Consider the following 20,342-nt stretch of genomic DNA (forward strand, 5'->3'; position numbering starts at 1 on the left):
TTTTACGAAATGGAAAAATTTTTAATTTACGAGTTTGAGAAAGCGTGGGGTAGGATCCGTGGGGTTGAATCCGTGGGGTGGGATCCGTGGGGTGAGATCCGTGGGGTGGGAAGAGCGTGAAAACGGAAACCCACCCACCCCGCGGGGTGGGTGGGAAAAAACCTAAGACGTGTGACAAATAATAAACTTTTCATATGTTGTATCTCGCGGTCAGGACCGATGACTTATGGGTCGGTATAGGAAAATAGTTTTCGTTTTATATTGTCTTATTTTCACACACGCACACTTTCCTTTCGCGGTTTTACAACCCCCCACCTTCCCACTCCCACCCCCACCCCCCAAAACCATTTTCCAGTCTATAAATCCTTTTAGCGAACATTTTAAAATTTGACGGGATTCCCATATACATAAATATATCGTCACATTGCCTTTTTTTTTAAACCGTTTTCTGTTTTCACCGCCATTTTCACACACCACACCTTCTCTCGTTCCACGTTTTTTTTTTTAAACAGTGACAATCGCCGCTTCTGCCACTGCCACTGCTGCCACTGCTGCCGCAAAACTTTATTTTCACATAACACACTTTTTAAAATTGAATTTTTTTGTTTATCCTCTTTACGATTTTCCTTCGATTTTTTTATTTCATTTCTTTCTTCGAAATTTTTTTTTTCCATTGAATAAAAAACCTAAGAGCCAAAGGAAAAAAGAAAAAGGAAAAAATTTTCCATCGACTAAACAATTAAAAAATATGGTTTCAAAACCTTTTTCTTTCCTCTCCTGTTTATTATTAATTTTTCGGATTCTTGCAGTAAATCAACACATTTCACGTAAAAACCAATGTTATGAAATATATATTATATATACATTTTACACCCTTTAAATTTTCAACCCCTAAATTTTGTATTTTATCCTTTAAACACACACGCGCGCGCCCGCACTCCCGCACGCATCCCACACACATCCAAATTTAATTTTTTTTATTTTTTTTTATTTTTCGTAAACTTATCCTCACGATTCTCTCTCTCTCTCTCTCTCATATTCGATTGTTTGCGACAGGGTGGTAACAAACCAGGGGTTGAAAAAAAAACAACAACCGATTTATTATTATTTATTTTTGATTAAATCATCGGAGTAAAACCTTCCTTATCGAACCTTTTCTTTTTTTTCGTACGATAAGAATAAAAATGAAATTTACGAAAGGATCAATCAATCAAATTATTATTAGTTAAAAAAAAAAAAATTTTTTGTTGTTTCTACCTCCCCCAACTTCCATCACCCCCCTCTATTTCGACGTCAATTTAATAAATTTTTTATCGTGACGTGTTTATTACGTAATCGCGTTTTGATAAATAATAATAATAATTTTTTTTTTTTAAATGATTTGATTTGCGATAAAACGATTGATCGATGAATTTATTACGTGGTGATTGATGGTGGTGGTGGTGGTAAAAGTGGAAGCAGAACGATCGGTGACGTAAAACAAAATATTTATTGTGTATTTACATTTTCAAAGAGTTTTGTTTGTTTCGTTTCAAAAATTGTATCTAATGCCACGTTCGAGAATTTTTTTCGAGTTTAAAAAAAACGTTAAAAAGTGATTCTTTTTTTCCTTTTCTCCTCCCTTTCCCTCTTTCTGCCCCTCTCTCTCCCCCTTTCTCCCATTTTTTTTTTTTTTTGAATACTTTTGTTAAGTAAACCACAGATTTATGCCATTTTAATGTTTTTGAAAACTAAATTTTCTTCTGCTTCGAACTTTTTTTTTCTTCTTCTCCTTATTCTTTTTTTTTTTTTTAAAAGCTTCGCCTAAGGCTTCACTTTTTTTTTTTTTTTAAATGATAATAATTTTTTTACGTAAAATAATTTTTTTTTTTTTTACTTTCGTTTCGTAATTGCTTTTTTTCTCTCTCTTCTCCTATTCTTCTTATAGTTCTATATTTAAATATAGCTTTTATAGCAGAAGATAATTATAGTGTAATCAATAACTTTTTAAAAAAAAAAAAAATTTTTCATTCGTTCGTAAATGTTTGCTCCCTAAACGTGAATCGAGTTTTCATTTAAACTCGAATTATTATTATTATTATTATTATTATTATTTGTACAAAATGGCGTACGGAGTGATTTTTTTTCGCGATGATAATAATAATAATTTACCGAAATGATAAAAAGAAAAATCAATTTTTAAATAAATAAAACGAGATTAAAAAGGGTTGTTAAATTGTTAGATTTTTTGTTTTTATTCTAGAAAAAAATTCGATCGGTCATTTAATGATAATAATAATAAATAAATAAATAAGTCAAACATGAGTGGAATGAAAAGAATAAGAAAAATAGGAAAAAAAAAATGGTAGAAGAAAAAAAAATATATATATATATATATTTTTAGATTTTAACGGTATTGTTTAATTGCCCAAATCTATCTTGACCTGTCAGATTTTCGTCCATACGATCCATCTTATTTTAGTTTATGACGTCACTAACAGAAATTGTTGTTGTTTTTCTTTTTTTTTCAACGTGTAAAATTAAACTTTTTTTTTTTTGTTTTTCTTTCTAGAATATTCGATAGTGAAAATGAAAACAAAAAAGTAGAATTAAAAAATCGAATTTTTTTTTCTTGTAAATTTTCCAAAAAAAAATAAAAATAAAATAAAAATTTTTTTTTTTTTACGTTTTTAAAATCGGTTAGAGAGAGAGAGAGAGAGAGAGAAAGAGAGAGGAAAAAAACCGTTTCCGGCTTTATGATCTCATTTCCTGTTTTAGTAGTAATCTTTAATATATTGTTTCAATTAAAAATTTTCTTTTTTTTTATTTTACGCTTTCGGTTTTTTTTTAAAAAAAAAATACCCTGTAGGGGTTGAATTATTTTATTTTTTTTTACAAAAAAAAGGAAAAAAGGAGGAAAAAAAAAGGAAAGAAAATTTTTTTTTTTGTTTTCCCTTGTTTTCATCGCCTCGTGTGTGCGTGCGTGCGTGTGTGTTTGTAAATGTAAAAATAAAAACAAAAAAAAAATTTATTATTAATAATAAATTTAAAAATTTCACTTCCCCCTTCTCCTCCCTACCCTCCCCCACTCCACCTCACCCCATCGTACCCCCACGAATCTTTATCACAGTAATAATAATAATAAAATAGATCTCCTGACACGTAACGTAATATTTAAAAATTTTTTTTTTTGTCGAAACGTAATCATTTTTCATTAGCCATCCGCCGCCGACTCGACAATAACGTGTTAAAAAAAAAAAAAGAAAAACGACAATAAATTTCAAAGATGGCAATAATAATAATAATAATATAAAAAGGAATGATATAAAGAGGGAGAGAAAGGGAAAGAGAGGAGGGAAAAATATATACATATTATATAAGAAACAAAAAATAAATAAAAAATAAAAAGCTAAAGAATTTTTCAAGCCTCGAGAAATTAAATCTTTTGAAGTTTGTATGTCATACGAAAAATGATTTTTCCAAATTCTAAAGAGAGAGAGAGAGAAAGAAAGAAAGAAATATTTTCATTAAAAAGGAAAGTAAAATAAGAAAGAAAGAATTCACTCACTCACTCACTCATTCGAGGGTGCGCGGAAAATCTCAGGTAAAGCAAGTGTGGGGAGGGGGGAGAGGAAGGTTAAAATAAAAAATAAATAAATAAAAATAAATAAAATGAAAAAAGTAAAACGTAAGAAAATCGAAAATGTCATTTTAATAATAAAACGATCGTTAAATAACTTATATTTCCCCTGACACTCCATATATAAATATATATATACATATATATATATATATATATATATATATATATATATATATAATATGAATAAATAAAATCCGCGTTAAAATACGTAAATGTAAAAAAACCTGTGATTTTTTTATTAATCATACGTAAGATATTATTTATTTATAATTCCATTGATTTTATTTTTAAAAAAAATTTTCCCTCTTTTTTGAATATAACGCTCATTATTATTATTATTTTTACGAAATATATATTTAATATTATATATTTTATATATAAATAAATGATAAATCGAATGACACGACGACGATGATAATGATGATGATGATGATGATGACTTTTCATTAAAATTTTTCTTTTTTTTTTTTGTTCCAGAATAAATCCTTTTTTTTTTTCTTTTCTTTTACTTTCCCTCCTTCCACCTCTCTCTCTTTTTTATTTTACTGGGAAGAGAAAGAGAGAGAGAGAAAGGGAATTATAAATTAAAATTTTTTTTTTTTTTTTTAAAGGGTTTTATGCCGGTTTTTATCACGATTATTATTATTATTTTTTTTTTTTTTACTTTTCTTTTCTTTTCTTTATTTAATAATCATAGAAATAAAATTTAATTAGTCTCAAAAAAAAACAAATTCGACGATGACGTCATTAATTATTATCATTACCCACGAGTAATAGTAGAATTCGTATGTTATTAATGAAAAAAAAAAAAAAAAACGTGAACGAAATTAAAAAAAAAAAATAATTGATGTTGAAAACGAATTTTTTTTTTTCCCCGACGAAATTTCTAGAAAATAATTCATGACTCTTTTTTTTTTTTTAAATTAAAAGATGATTTAAAAAAAAAATAAAAAATAAAAAATTTTTTTTCCTAAGCAGTAGAAAAAAAAAAAAAAAATGAAAACAAAACGAACGAGTTGGTGACGTCGTTAAAATTTTAATCCGAAATGCTTTTCTCTCTCTCTCTCTCTCTCTTTTAGTCCCTTGGTAAAAGCGTTGTGAGAGAGAAAGAGAGAGAGAGAAAAGGGCGGCGACCCTGGATTGAAATCGTAAACATAATAATAATCATCATTATTATCATCATCATCATTGTTCTCTTGTAAATCCCATCCGTAAATGTTCAGATATTCATAACTTCGTGTTTTATTAAGTACGATTAGCCTTGGAAAAGCTCAAACGGTATTATCTAACGTTTTTATCATACAAGAAAATGTAGGACCACGCTCGTTACGTACACGTTAGTTTTTTCTTTTGCCACGTTTTTGATAGATGTATCCTTACCCGTTTTCAGATCGTTTGGGCGAAATAATAAAAAAAAAAAAAAAAAACGAATTTCCCCACATCCTTTTCATCAATATTTTTTTTTTTTAATAAATAAAAATTTTCCCTGTAAAATGTTATTACGTCATAATAATAAATGACGTCAAAAATGCATTTTTGTTGATTCTAGTATGACGAATGCAAATTTTAAAACCTTTCATTGCACTTTAAAAAAAAATAAAACGATAAAAAAAAAAACAAAAAACAATAAAAAAAAAAAATTGCATAAAAAAACATACAAACAAACGAGAGAGAGAGAGAGAGAGAGAGCAGTAGACAGTTGACATGTTTGTCATAAATGCATTAACAAAAGCCGGTCGTCGACGCCGACGACGACGATGGCGATCGCGATGATGATGATGATGATGATGCATCAACGTATTTAAAAAATTGATTTCGCCCGTTTGTCGTATTCAAATTTTTTTTTTTTCGGTGGAAAAAAATAAAAAAAAAAAAACTCGGTAGAAAATCGGGCCTGTTGCTACTGTCACCCTTTTTTAATGAAAAAACGGTGTCATAAAAATTGAAGTGTCATCAGAACAAAACACAAATCAAGATTTTACAGCCTCTTGTTTCAATTCCATTGCATCATTTATATTGTTATAACCGAACCCCGTTGATGATGATAATAATAATAATAATAATAATAATAAATTTTTTTCTTTTTCCCCGATGCAAATTTTTCTCTCTCTCTTCCCCTTCCCTCTGTTTGTAACACCGCAGTCAATGTTCCCCCTACCCCTTTATGTCTCCCACTTCATCCTCTTTTTCCAACCGTTTGTTTTTGATTACTTTTCAATTAACTTCCGTTTTTGAATTTCAATTGAAACGATTCAAATATTTCAAGTCCAACACCACCACCACCAAAAAAAAATTTTATGATAAAAAGAGCAAACAAACAAACGAACAAACGGAATGCGAAACGATTACGATAGTACCCGTGAAGGAAAAAAAATACCTGAATTTATTTAACTTAATAATGATAATAAAAATTTGTCGCGTCAATCGATCAGTAAACAAAATGGCGGAAAAAATTCTGAAAAAGAAAATAAATCCGACATTTTTCTTATCTTACGATTATTATTTTATTCTCTAAATTGTATTAATAAAAAAAAAAGACGGAAAAACATTTCATCGAGTATTATTTGTTCTCGGAGGCAAGGGGAAGAGTAGAAAAGAGTAAAGTAAAAAAAAAAAGTTTTGTGACACGTTTTAAATGAAACGTGGAATTAATTCTGGAAACGAGTTTTTAAAAGTGTCGGAAAACTAATTGACTGAATATAAAACAAATGTCGACAAATTGATTGAGTTTTTTTTTTTTTTTTTAAAACTTTTTCAAACGTTTTTTTTTTCTCTCTCCCCCTTTCTATTTCCGGTTTTCTCTCATCGTCATTGCAACCGCCATTATTATTATTATTATCGTCATAGAATGAAGGTAATAAAAGGTTTCGTTCGATATAAATATTTTTTTTTTAAAAACAAAATGTTTTCATTGTTTTTTTTTTTAAGGTTATAAACAAATTTATTTATATGATGCGTGCGTGCATTAGACAAACACAAAAACGCAAAATGAAAAAGAAAGAGAGAAAGAGAGAGAGAGAGATAGATAGAAAAAGTTGTAAAAAATGTGAACAAATGCGAAATAAAGTTTATGACCGATATATTCTCGCTTTCTAAAGGTAAAAAGTAATAATAAAAATAAAATAAAAAGAATGGAAGTAGTATAAGACGAAGGAGAAAGAAGAAGGAAGAAGAAGAAGAAGAAGACATGAAAAAAAAAAATTATGATGAAAATACGAAATGAAAGAAAGACAAAACAAAAATGGTTATTTAATGAAGAAAAGGATATGACAAAACGAAAAAAAAAGGAACACAAAACTGTTGTAAAAGTTATATGAAAAGGAAAAGCTATCAATAAAATCCCAATAGTGTAATAACTGGATGATATAAAAACGAAGGCGAAACGTTCGCAACGTTCGTTCGTTCGTTCGCTCGTTCGTTCGTGGCACAAGAAAATGGTTTACAACCTTAAAAAAATAAATCCACGTTTTTATTGTTTTCTTTTTTTTTTTTTTTTTATTTTATACCGTGGGACTCGTATCGAAACATGTTAAATGTTTTGAGTGCGTATATACGTGCGTGAGTGCGCGTACCTGAGCGTAAATTAACTGTATCGCCCTCCCCCCTTTCCTACCACCCCCCGCCATTAACCCCAACCCTCCCTCAACTCGAAAAATCGAAAAATTTTCTATAATGAAAAAAAAAGAAAGAAAAAAAAATCCACTCGCGTTTTCGTTTCGTCGTCGATATATAATAATAATGATGATGAAGAAAGCAAATCAGCTCCCTACCCCTTCCCCTCCCTACTTTTTGTCATAAATTCGGGGGCCCAAAAATTTTAAAAAGGGCCCTCAAATAAATTCACGAATAAAAAAAATTTTTTTTTTTCAGTCAAACGTTCGGCGATGATTTTTTTTCAATACCAAAAAAAAAAAAAAAAAAAAAATTAAAACTTGTTTGTACCGGAAATAAAAAAATAAATCGGATGCACTCGTGTCACGTGGGTTCGTGCACGTTTTTCGCGCGCGCGGGAAAAATTTAAAAATATCGTAATCGGAAATTTTAAGATAAGTAAGTAGTCAATGATTTAAAATCATTTTTTTATTGTTTAAATTTGCCGACACAATAAGAATTCAACAAAATTCACTTTATATTTAAGTGAACAAACACAAACGCAAACAAACAAATAAACAAACAACAAACGGGGTAGTGAGAAAACATTGGAAAATCCTAAACTAATAATAATAATGAAAGGAAAAAGAAAAACGAAATTAGTGAAAAACTTCCTTCCTTTTTTCCTTTCATTCATTCTTTCTTCCTTTCGTTTAATTTTTATTATTATTATTTTCCTTTTTTCCTTTTTTTTGTTAAACAATCCTTTGACGTTCATCAACAACATTCGCATACATATTTTAATTTTATTACCTTTGTTTATAACCACGTGACTTTTTTTTTTTTTTTGTTCTACAAGATCCTTCCCCGATGTTTTTTTTTTCCCCCTTAACATTTTAAAATTATTTTTGCGGTGATTTTTTTTTGTAACGGAAACGGAAATAATTTAAAAAAATTTTTCATTTATTTCCGGTAATATTGAAATGATAAACTTAAATGTAACGTCCGAAAAATTTTTTTTAGTAATAATAATAATAATAATAATAAATTTTTGCGATTAGTTAGTTATTATAAGTGAAAATTTATCTCCCGTTTTAAGATTTACTGGAAAAGTTTTTTTTTTTTTATTTATTTATCTTTTTAAGATTTGTTTTTTTTTTATTTTGAGTTAGATAAAATACATAACGGATAATAATAATAATAATAATATGATAGTGATAGGATTTTTTTGTTTGTTTGTTTGTTTCCGTTTGTTTAAATCCCGTTCGTATCCGATTTTTTTTCGCATATCTCCAGATAATTTTTTTTTTCTTTTTTTTTTTACTCTGGAATTTTTTAAGATAATAATAATAATAATTAATGAGAGTAATGAAATCACCGTTTAAGAATTTCCGGTTGTTTTTGGACAATGACGTGTCGTCATTTTTACGTCGTTTTTACGCCACGTAAAAAAATAAAAAATTTTTCTAAAAAAGTTTGTTTGTCGTCGTTTAATGATCGCATTCGCATTCGCACCCTTCTCGTTCGTCGTTTCCGTTTCCTACGTTTTTACCCAATCGTAATTTTTTTTTACCGTACCGGAAACGATTTTTTTCGATTAACTTCCGGTTCTTTTAAAATTTTCCTTTTTTTATTATTATTATTATTATAATCCCGGATGAAAAAAGAAAAATTTAAGGGTTGAAATGTCGGTTTGTAAGTAAATTCCTTTTAGGTAAAGTAAAATCCCAAAGCGGTTGTCCAGGAATGTTTTCTGGAACTGGAATATGTCCTCCTCTCTCTCTTTCTTTCTTTCTTTCTTTAACTCTTTCCCTCTCTCTCTCTCTTTTCATCTTGATTTTACTTTACTACCCTCATAGTTAACCGATATTATCGACATCCTAGCTAGCCTTTTTTAAACTTGGCAATATTATAAATTTTTTTTTTTTACTGGAAAAACGATTTTGATAGAAAACCAAAATTCCAAAAACTTTTCCTTTTCTTTTCTTTTTCTTTTTCCTTTTATTTTCCTTTGAAACGAGTTTCCCCGTCGATTCTTTTCTTACATAAAAAAAAACTTTTTTTTCGATGAGAAAAACCTTTCCTTAGGTATATTATATACTTTTAAAAGTATTTTACAAGATGAAAAAAAAAATGTATCGAAGAATTTCCGGTAAAACTTTTGATGTTAATTTTTTCCCTTTTTTTTATACTTGCTTCAATTACCCCCCTTCTATTATCATTATTATTATCATTATTATTTCAGACGGCATTTTTTTTCTTTTCTTTCAAAAAAAAAATCATAAACGAAAAAAAAAAAAAGGAAAATTAAAAAAGGGAAAATAACAACATTAAAATTTCCGCCATTTTTTTGTTACCGGAACCGAAACAATTATTTTCACCGGAAATAATAATAATAATAATAATAATAATAATTATTATTATTATTATTTTAAAGATTCTATAATATTTATAGAATCAGTTTTTCAGAAAATATTTCAAATGTTATTTTCGATGCAAAAGGAAGAATTCGAAGAATTTATGCTATCTGAAATATTGGCGCGTAACGACAGGTTTTGACCTAAAATTCAATTAAAATTCTATTTAGAAAAATAAATTTATAAATATATATTATTTTACGCGTGCGTATTATTTATCACGTACGCATGCGTATTATTTATTTTTTACGCGCGCGTATTCTCAAATCCACGTAACGGAAAATAACAAAACAATTTTTCTAACGTAAAAATCGACATTTTTTTTTTGTTTTCCTTTCGCCACGATTACGTAATTAAAAAAAAAAACGAAGGCGATTATGATAATAGTGATAATAATGATAACAGAACAACAACAAACAACAAAATTTTTCGGTGTGATTTTATGAATAATTCACCTCCCTCCCCTCCAAAAAAAAAAAATTTTAAGTCGTATCATATCATCGTATAAAATCATCATCAATTAATTTATTTTATTATTGTTTTTAACTTTCGCTAAAATTAAATAAATAATTATCGTCGTCGTCGTCGTCGTCGTCGTCATCATCGTTTTTTCGTATTTATCGATTTCGATCGTGAAATTAGCGTGCGGTTAATTTTTTTTTTATAAATTTTTTATTAATATCCGCACCTACCTACCCCACATTTTTTTAATAAAAATAATAATAATAATAAACGAAAATCAAAAACCTTAACTTTTAATAACAAAACAGAACAAAAAAAAAAAAAATAATTAACGAAAAAAAAAAAATTTTAAATCACGCAACATTACAAAACAAAAAAAAATGTTTTTTTAAATTTCTAAAATATCCTTCCTTCCTCTCCCTCCTTTTCCCCCTCCCTTCAATCCTCCGCCCCTAATCATCATCATCATCAATTATTTATTATTATTATTATTATTATTATTATTATTATTATTACTTAAAAACAATTAAAAATTTAATTTTTTTTTTTTTCAAATAATAAACGTTTCTCCTAATTAGCATCCATATTATTTATCTACAACTAATAATCCTCCTTTCTTTCCTTAATTTAAAATAATAATAATAATAATAATGATAATGATAATGATAATGATAATATCCAATGATCGTAATAATAATAATGATGATAATGATAATGATGATAATGATGATTATGGCAAACCTGTTTTTTTTTTTTTGATTTTTAAATTTTTATTTATTATTAAAATAATAATAACAATTTGAATAAATGATGTCGTGGGAGTAGATTTTAAACATTTCCGTGGTTGTAACTAAATTTAAAAAAAATACCTTTCGCTTAATAATAATAATAATAATGTTGATGATGATGATAATGATGATTTTATTTAATTATATTTAATAATTTAAAAAAAAAATTTTTTTCTTTTACGCGAAAGTGATGGCAATTCCATAGAGTATAAAAACGGTTTTGCGCGTTCGAATTTTCACACGTGATGAAACGATTATGGTTTCCGAGTAGTAAATTGATCGATTACTATAATAATATAGCAATATAGTTATAGCAAAAAAAAAGAAATGGAAAAAAGTAAATCGATTACTTTTTAATTATTATATATATATGGAAAAGAGAAAAAATAAATTTTTTTTATTTTATTTTACGATCGAAATTAAAGGGCTCCGTTATCGGTCGCCATTTTGTTTTTGTTTTGTATTAATTACTTCTTTTGCTTTTTATTATTATTATTATTATTATTATTAGGTTATTAAAAGAAAGAAGAAAGAAAGAAAAAAGAAAACCGCCGGGAATTTTTGATTAGTTAGAAAAAAAGTAATAAATTTTTTTTAAACAACCGATGGCAATAATAATAATAATAATAATAATAATTAAAAAAGGTTTTTGCCGACACATCAATCCACGCCCAAATACATAACTGACGTGTAAATAGTTAAACTCTCGAACGAACGAACGAAAAAAAAAACGTTTAATCGAAGAAATGAATAAAAGAAAAAAATGCCGGTCGACAAATAAAAAAAAAAAAAAAAAAAAATTTGACTGGAATCAATTTCCAGATAATTAAAAAAAAATATATATTTTTTTTTATAAAAGTTTAAACCGAAACTTGATTTTCTAAATAATAATAATAATGAAATGAATTTATAAAAAAACGTGTCATTAGAACGTGAAATTGTTGTTTTCTTGTCATTTTACCATTTATACACATATCTCCGGTTTAAAAAAAGTCGATTCGAAATTTTTTTTTTTTTTTTAATATTATTGAAGTATGACAAGTGTAGATAATTTTTATAGATAAAATTCCAGGAGTTCAAAATAAAGGGGCTTCCGTTTTAAAAAAAAAGTCACGTGACGTCATTCTTTTCTCCAGATGGGAGGAAAAAATCAAAACGACAATTGTGTGGTGAGCTCTTTTACAAATCCAGGTCACTTCCAGTTCCTAATTAATTTTTTTTTTTTAATTTTCTCCAATTCGAATTCGGTTTATTTAACAAAAATTAATAATAATAATAATAATGATAATGATAATAAAAACATTCATTTAAATTTTTCAAAAAAAAAAAAAAAAAAACTTTTAAAAAGTTTTTAAAAAAAAAAAAAAAGAAAGAAAAAGCAAAAATAAAAATTTCTTTTTCTTCTTCTTCTTTTTTTTTCTCCAGAAAAAAAAAATTTATGAAAAATAAAATGACTGGAGTTAACGATAACTTAAAAAATCAACGTAATCGCTCAAGCAAAAGGCTTAAATTTTCATAACTTGCTGAGGTAATTGAGTATTCAGTAAAGAATTAAGAATAACTTTGAGTTAAAGGGTGGTAAGTAAAAGAGAGAGAGAGAGAGAGAGAAAAAGTGGAAATGGTAAAAGGAATGGAATGGAATGGAAAGGAAAAGAAAAAAAAAGTAAGTGGATAAGAAGAAAAAGAAAGACAAAATGAAAGGGTTAATGTTCAATTAAACACCTTTTACGTGTACCCCCGTGAGAAGAGGAGAGAGGGGAGCGCGCGGATGGTGAGGGAAGAAAACGCGACGGAAAACCGTCATTTAACGTCATTCAAATGAAAAAAAAATGAAAATTTTAAACTTTTTTTTTAGGTTTTTCATTTTCTTCCTTTCTTTCTCCTTTTATTTTTTTTTTCTAAATAATTTAATTAAAGTTTTTTTTTTACGATGTTGGTACCACTGATCAATGCTCATACTTCCGTGTTGTTTGACATTCATTTAAAATTTCTTTAAGTTGTAAAAAAAAAAAAATTACAAAAATTATTAACGGATTTGTTTTTTTTTTCTATTGTTTTCCGATGAGATTTAAATTAATTTTTAAAAAGTTGGCATTCCTGATTTATGCACGCACCTTCCGATTTCAAAAATAAAAAAATTTTTTTTAAATTTTTTAACTGTTTTATTCGTTTAAAAAAAATTTTGTAAATAAAAAATTTTTCGATGAGATTAAAATTAATTTTAAAAAAAAAATTGGCAACCCTGATTTATGCACTCCTTCGATTCGAATGGAGCGTAATAAAAAAAAAAATGAAAACAATTTTTAACTTTTAATTATTTACCGAAATAATAATAATAATGATAAAATATTTCGATCACGCAAGGGTAAAATATATTTTAATAGAAAAACGTTGACGACGTAAATAATAATAATAATGTGGGGGGAAGAGGGAGGGAGAAAAAGAAAGGATTAAGGGGTAAGGGTAAAGAGGGTAGGGGGTGAAGTGTTAAATAAAAAATTTAATAACGAATATTATAAAGTCGCGAGTGAGTAAAAATAAAAAAAAATAAAAATTCAGTGAACCATAAATAACTTGACCAGCGGAGCTTTATAAAATTATTATTATTATTATTATTATTTTCTTTAAAGATAATAAAAACTTCAAAAAACTTGAATATTTATGGATTTGATAAGAAAGAGAAGGAAGAATAGTTATCTTACTTTAATTTTCGCGCCATTTCATAGAAATTTAAAAAAAAAAACTTTAAAAATAATAAAACGAAAAAAAATAATCATCAAAGCTTCATCAGGACAACAACACACAAAAAAAAAATGAAAGCCTTTTTTTGACAGATTTCATGGCTACCAACCTTTCCAACTTCTATTATTATTATTATTATTATTATTATTTTTCTCTTACCTTCTAATTTAAATATTCAAAAAGGAAGAAAAAAAAATTTTTTTTTATTTTTTATTTTTAATCCCGGTTAGGATTTTAAGGGATTCATCGGAAAAAAATTTTTTTCTTTTTTCCTTCGCCCTCTTTTCGTTTTGGTTTTTTAGGAAAAGGGGAGTGGCGGAAGGGGAAGGGGGCGTTAACAATTTTTTTTCTTCTGCTTCATATATCTATATATATATAGTTTTTTTTATTTTTTCAATGTTTTAATTTTAAAAGTCTATAAAATTTTTTTGTGTTGCAAAAGAAAAACTTTCAGAAAAAAAAAAAATTAAGGGAGAGTTATTAAAAGAGAGAGAGAGAGAAAAAAATAATAATAATAAAATTGAAAAACGGAAAAAAAAGAAAGAGGAAAATGAAAGTGGTAGTAGAAACAAGAAAAAAAAAAAAAGAAAAAAAAGTCATCCTAAATCTTTTTCTCGTTTTTTTTTTTTATTCTGCCATTAAAGGGAAAATTTAATGTTTAGCTTATGTAAGGAAAAAAAAACCACCGAAAAGAAAAAAAAAAAAAAGAAAAAAAAATGAATGAAAATTATTCGGCTCGGGGCAATTTTAATTTTCTAAAAATCACTGAGGTTAATGCTTATAATAATAATAATAATAAGAACATTTCTTTTTTTTTTTTAAATGTATGGAAAGTTCTAGAAATGGAAAATATAAAAAAAAAACAAGAAAAATACTTTAAATTGTTTCCGGTGTAATTCGATAATCAAAATAAAAATCAAATTTTATCAAAAAATATTCATAAGTTAATCATTAAAATAAAATTAAATAAAATTTTTTTTCCATGCATTATTATTATTATTAGTATTCGTTTATCGATATATCGATCTATCGATAAATCGATTTTTTTTTATACGAACCACATCGCGTTTTAGCTTTAATCGATACGAAATTTTTTTTTTTTTTTGAATTTTCCGTCGAAACTTTCTTGGTTGGAACGAACAAAAACGAACGGAAACGATCGTTTTTAATTTTTTTTTTACAATTTAAATAATAATAATAATATTATTAATGATGATAATAACGATAGTAATGATAATAATAATAATAATAATAAACTAAAAAATAAATTCAAGAAATGTAAAATCAAATTTATTTTTTTTTATCTTGCGATTTTCTACTGCTGTCGTTATAAAAGAAAATTCTCCTTTTGCCCCTCCTCTTACTACTCCTCCCGTTAATACCCCTTCTGTTGAAACCCCTCCTCTTAATGCTCCTCCCCATTTATAACCCCTTCCGATTCATAATCAATCAATCAATCGAACGATTGATCAATCAACTCTCTTACCAAATTAATACGTAAAAAATATTAAAAATTTTCCTAAACCATCGTCTCGATGATAATAATAATGATAATAATCATAATAACAATGACAATACAATACACATATAAATAAATAATAATAAAAAATTCATTATTGTTATGCAAATAATGATGATGATGATGATAATAATAATGTAAAAAAAAAAAAAGAAAGAAAGAAAAAAAATCTCCCCGGAAATACATTAGCATCGTTCCTTATTATTATTTATTTATTATTATTATTATCATTATTGCAAACGAGTTTCGTTTGTCGTCGTTATCATCATCATCATCATTATTATTATTATTATTATTATTATTATTATTATTATTATTATTTCGAATTGAATAAACAATAAAATTTAATATATTTATATATATATTTATATATATTATTATCATTATTACTATTGTGAAACGTTCGAATTTTTCTTCTTTTTTTTCTTTTTTCATTATTAAAATTTTATTTAAATTATTATCATCATTATTATTATTATTATCATTATTATTATTATTTTTTTTTTGTTCGAAATCTTTCTTGTATAAAATTATTTATTTATTAATGTTACTTTTTTTTTTTAATTATCAACATAAATTATTAATGTTTAAACAAAAAAAAAATTTATTAAAATTTTATGGATTTAAAAAAAAAAAATGCAACGGTTTTTTATTTAAATAAAAAACAAAAAATTATTTATGTTTTGAATAATAATAATAATGATGATAATGATGATGATGAGAAATTAAATATACATAAAATCTTATGGACAAAACGAATAATAACAATAATAATAATAGTTTTTTTTGTCCCGTGGTCAGCGAGGAGGAAAGGGAAGGAGAATATGTCAAAATAATTAAAAAAAAAATTTTTCCATTTGTTATAATACATTTGACCTTTGACCTCTCCGACTCTTTCACTCGAAGAAAGTAAAATGAAATAATAATAATAATAATAATAATAATAATAATAATAATAATAATAATAATAATAATTCGACGATTATTTTAAAATAATTATAAATAAATGAATTAATTAACAAAGTTACATCATTTAATAACTACGTAATAATAATAATAATATGTATAATCGTTATTATTTAGAATTCTCATTGCTCCCTCCCTCTCTCTCTCCCTTTCTCTCTCTTTCGGTCCCCCCTCTCTTCCTCATCCACTCCTCGAATAAAAAAAATACGAGAACGTGTCGTAGGTTACGAAATTAAAAAAAATTCTTTTTTTTTTATTTTTACATTTAAAACGAGTGCGTGGTGCGATTTCCAAAAAAAAAAAAGAAAATGTTTACCGGAAATGATGAAGTGATAATAATAATAATATTAATAATAATAAAAAGGGGAGCAAAGGGAAAGAGAAAAGGATGTAAAACCTCCCACGTTAATTTTATAAAAAGCGTTGTCGTCGTCGCCGACTCTCGCGCGTCAAAAATCAAAGAAATCGATCGGTGGGGGAAGGGGAAGGGAGAAGAAGAATAAGAAGAAGAGGAAGGGGAAAAAAAGATCCCCCGAGGGGATTCCAATAATAATTTTAAAATATCCCCGTAAAAATTTGAATTTTTTTTTTTTTTGGTGAAATGACGTAGAAGGGATGAATGCCGATGCCGCCGCCGCCGCCGTTGTCAAGTCAGATGATGAGGATGGTAAAGGAAGGAGGTGGTAGCGACGTGGGAAAGCCGTAATGTGAAATAAGTAAAAGGGAAAAAAAGGAGCGGTGGGGAAAGAGGGTGCGCGGGGGATGCGCAAGGGGGAGAGGGATGGGGTGGAGAAAAATTTCATATTCTTTGAATTCGAACTAAAATGAAACTTGTCGCCTTAAGCACGATTCTGATTAATATTACGATTGTTCTTCCATATTCATGACGTTTGACAATCAAATCGAATAATTTTTTTTTTTTTCCGGTTTTAGTTTCGAGCTATTTAAATATATTTTTTTTTTTACGTCACCGTTGTCGTCATCAACAACAAACGACGTCATCAATAAAAAAAAGTCAACACTCCGAGAAGAAAAAGAAAAAAACGCTTATTTTCTCGAATTCTCTACATCATCGCCACTTTTATTTAAAAAAAAAAAAAAAAATTAGTTAATTAAACCGGAAACGTATGTACGTACGTACGTAAAAAAACGGCGGATTTGAAAAATAATAATAATAATAATACAATGACCGGAAGTTGTTGTCAAAATTAAAAAAAAAAAAAATTTCTTGTTTTTAACATTTAATTACCTTTTAACAAAAAAAAAAAAAAAAACCTTTTACAGGAGATTTGATTTTAAAGTTGACAGACAGGTACCTTTCTTTTAATAATTTAAATAATTAATTTATTATTATTATTATTATTATTATTATTAGTACGAATAATTGGCGGGAAATTTACGAAAAAAATTAATTTTTAGTTCTACACGCGACCGCCGTCGCCGCTATCGTCGTTTTTTTCCGTTTTGATTTTTTTTTTTTTTTGGGGTTGTTTTTGTTGTTGTTGTTGTTGTTTTGTTCAGGTGATTGATCGATCAGTAAATTTCAGACACAATTTTCTTTTATGTAATTAGGGCAAATATATTAGTATTCTCTCTTAATACGTTTATAATTATAATGTCAGCTCTGAACAAATCTTTCTCTCTCTCTTTCTTTCTTCCTTCCCCCCTAAGGCTATCATTTTTCAATGGGAGTCCATACGACTGACTCAAAATTTTTGTTTAAAAAAAAAATGATTTTGTTTCTCACGTGTTTGTAAAAATGAGAAAGAGAGAAAGAAAGAGAGAGAGGAATCGTCACGTTGCCCTTAAGCTTAACAATAAAAATTATTATTATTATTATTATTACTCTTTAAATGCACGAACGAATTTTTCTTTTCCGCAAAAAACAAAAAAAAAAATTGTGAAAGCTTAAAATCGATTACGTTTGTTACAAAATAAAAAAAAACGCGCGTAAAAAAAAAACGAAAATTACGCATGCGTGAGAATGTCAAAGGTCAATTTTCCTTTTTTTTTATATCATTTGTCGGTATTTCTCGATTTCTACTTTTACAAAAATAATTTTCAAAACGAATTATTATTATTATTTAAGCATGTGATAATTTTTAAAAATTCTAGAAATTTCTCCGTGTTTCTCTCTCTCACTCTCTCTCTCTCTATCTCTCTCTCTCTGTTTTCATAAATTTGTCTTTTTTTTTGGCCGACTCGTGTCGTCACATTTGCCATAATTTTGTTTACAGTCATCAAATTTAGGCGTTAACTTTTTTTTTTTGTTTAATGACAAATTATTATTATCATTATTATTAAATACAGTTATACATAGCCTTAATAATAATAATAATGATGATGATAATAATAAATTTTTATTATGATTGTCGTACTGGGATTTGAAATAAAAAGAAAAAGAAGAAGAAAAAGATGAGAGAAAATTTATTTAAAAGTTTTTTTTTTTTAAATTATTTTTTTGGCGGGAAAAAAAGAAAAGTTGATGGGGAAAAGGTGAAGTGTGGAGGAGAGAAAGGTGGGGAGATGGTGGAGGATGGGAATCGGACCGTCGGATTTAAAAAAGTTTCGGAGTTGAAGAAAAAAAAAAGAAATTTTTTTTTCTTCTTTTTAACTTCTTAAATTCATAGTCTGTATTTTTTTTTTCTTTTTCCAGAGACTATTTATCAAAATACGACGCCATCATTTTTTCGAATGAATAATTTTTGATTTTTTCGAACACATTTTCTTAAAGAAAAAAAAAAAAAAACTTCCATAATGTTCATAAAGATAATAAAACTTACTCTTAAAAGTTACCTCATAAATTAAAAAAAAAAAAAAAGTTTTCATTCTTTTTTCCCTCGTTTTAACTCTCTCTATCTCTCTCTCTCTTTTTCTTATTTTTTTTTTACTCTTCATCTTTGTTATTTTTTCTCCAGTGATTTTTCCAAAAAAAAAAAAAAAAAAAAAAACGAAAAACCTCTGATTTTCATCTATCATTACGATTTAAAATTATTTTTTAAAAAATATCCCGCCCCCCCCATTCGTCCATTTATTATTTTTTTTTAATTTTCCGCCATTTTTTTTTGCTCATTGTAATGACGTCATTATTAATATAAAACAATCGAAGTAAGAAGAATATTTGTTTTCCCAAATTTCTTTTTTCGTATGCCGTCGGCTTAAAAAAAAAAAAAAAATTTCTTTATAGGTTTTAAGGTGTGCATGCGTGTGTGTACGTGTGGGGGTGTGCGTGGTTGCGTGAATCAGGTACGGGTTAAATAAAATCAACTGCTTCGAAATGCCGAAAAGAATTTTATGATGCGCGCACGTCAATTAAAAATTATTTCGAAACTGCCACAAACTATTTTTAGTTACGGGTTATAAACTTGAAAGAAAAAAAAAAGAAAAAATTACTTTCACTACAAAAACTAATTAAAATGTCATTTAACGTGGAAAAGATTTACTACGTTTTTTTTTTTTTACGATTGCAGTGGAAGAAGAAAAAAAAAAAAATTTTATCGATAAAGTAATTGATATTTAAGTTATCGCGTAAGGATTCGATTGTACGGTTTTACTTCAAAAAATTACTTTTTCCGTTTCCGTTTTTTTAATTTCCTTCTTTCCCACATCCCCTCCCACACACTCTCATTTTTTTTCTATTTTCACGACTTTTTTCCATTCCGTTTATGTTTTCGATTTGAATTATTTAAAGAAAGAAAAAAAAAAGGTTTTGTTGATAATTATTCATGTAATCGAGCTTTTAAAAAAAAAAAATAAATAACCGTTAAGCCACGACGAAAGTAGAAGAGGATGAGGAGAGCGAGAGGTGCGGGTACGGGGGAGGAAGAGGGGGGAGGGGAAGAAGAAAGAATGGAAAAAAAAAATTAAAAACTTGAGTGGAAAAAAAAAAATGTCATTTTAAATCTCGAAATTATAATTCTACCTATTCGAAAGGAAAAAAAAAAGGGATAAACAAACAGGAATAACAACAACAACAACAACAAAAACCTAAAGCCAATTTGGTGGAATCCCATCGAGTTGATGTTATTGAAAAAGACAAAGAAGACGACGGTTGGAGAAAACAAAAACAGAAAAAAAAAAGAGCAAAATGGTAAATTGCAAAGTGGTTGTGTGCAGTCGAAAGTGGTTTTTTTTTTTTTTTCTGAGGGAATATAAGAGAAAAAGAAAAGCTTAGTAGAAGACAATAAGAGAGAAAGAGAGAGAGAGAGAGAGAGTGAGTGAGAGAAAAAAGGGAG

The sequence above is a fragment of the Pediculus humanus genome, genomic scaffold, assembly GCF_000006295.1.
Source record: "Pediculus humanus corporis 1103172107548 genomic scaffold, whole genome shotgun sequence".
NCBI lineage: Eukaryota > Metazoa > Arthropoda > Insecta > Psocodea > Pediculidae > Pediculus > Pediculus humanus.